We start from the raw sequence: 1,073 nt of genomic DNA on the forward strand, positions 1-1,073 counted from the left end.
AATTGCTGTATGAGTTGTTTTGCCTTTTTATCTGGAAAAATCCTCTAAAAAATCTGATTCCTCTGACAAATAAGTTTTGGTCTGTGTTAAGGAGTAAAATATGCCATCTGGCTATTACCAATTCCTAAAATTTAAAATAACTCTTCAAATAAATCTCATGCTTTCAAACTCTCATTATTTCAATGATATAATTGTAAACTTGGGATCCCAAAATGTCAAAACCCTAAAAGCATGTATTTCCAAGAATAACATAAAAAGACAACTAACACTATGGGGTGGAAGCTATTTTGTGTTTTTTCCCCTCTGTAACATTTAGAAACCAGAAAACAAGACAAAATAAAAACCAACAATATTGGGCTGTTATTAACAAACTTCTAAAATAAAAATTTATGGAAGTGTTTTTGTTTTAAGGAACAATCCAAGGGAATAGGATACTACTCAAGGAAAAAAACAAACACCATAGCCTCTCGGCACTCAAAGAAGCATAGCTAACCTGAGTTTGATCTATATGCAATTTATATGAAACTTCTTAACAGGATCAAATGCCTATAATAAAATTTAAGTTCCCATCTTTTGGCAATAAAATAAACAAAACCAATATAAGGATATTTAAAAAGGGTTAAAGGTCACATTCAGAATGAAATGGAAAACTTTCAAATTCAGAGAGCAAAATGGGATCTTTCTTTAGCTGCTTGATTCTATCATGTTTAAAGAGAAACAGTCAGGATAATATCTCAACAGATACTTATTTTCAAAACTAATATAAGCTATTTATCGTGAAAAGCTTATATCAAAAAAGCTGTTTTCTATGTTGTAACATGTATGTGCTCAAATTTAATGAAAACTAACCTTTGCAACTCCTCTGAAGAGCAAAGAATCAAGAAATGAAGTATCAAAAATAACCCTAAGAAGTCACAGGGCTCTGAAAGCCTTTTCTCTGCTGCTTGGCCACTTATTTTTTAGTACAGAAGGATAAGAATGTTTTGGGAAAAAGAATCATCTTGACTAGTAGGTTTCTTGTCAAAGGCTATCAGATAGACAACTATTAATCAGACCACTAGCCCAAAGCTCTT

General features: G+C 31.6%; 1 protein-coding gene across 1 annotated transcript in view; it reads right to left on the reverse strand.

Moving 5' to 3' along the window:
* The window catches only part of PIK3C2A (phosphatidylinositol-4-phosphate 3-kinase catalytic subunit type 2 alpha), a 195,882-nt gene that overhangs the window by 123,512 nt on the left and 71,297 nt on the right, over window positions 1-1,073 (reverse strand). The window lies entirely within an intron of this gene.

This window comes from Tamandua tetradactyla, chromosome 8, assembly GCF_023851605.1.
Source record: "Tamandua tetradactyla isolate mTamTet1 chromosome 8, mTamTet1.pri, whole genome shotgun sequence".
Taxonomy (NCBI): domain Eukaryota; kingdom Metazoa; phylum Chordata; class Mammalia; order Pilosa; family Myrmecophagidae; genus Tamandua; species Tamandua tetradactyla.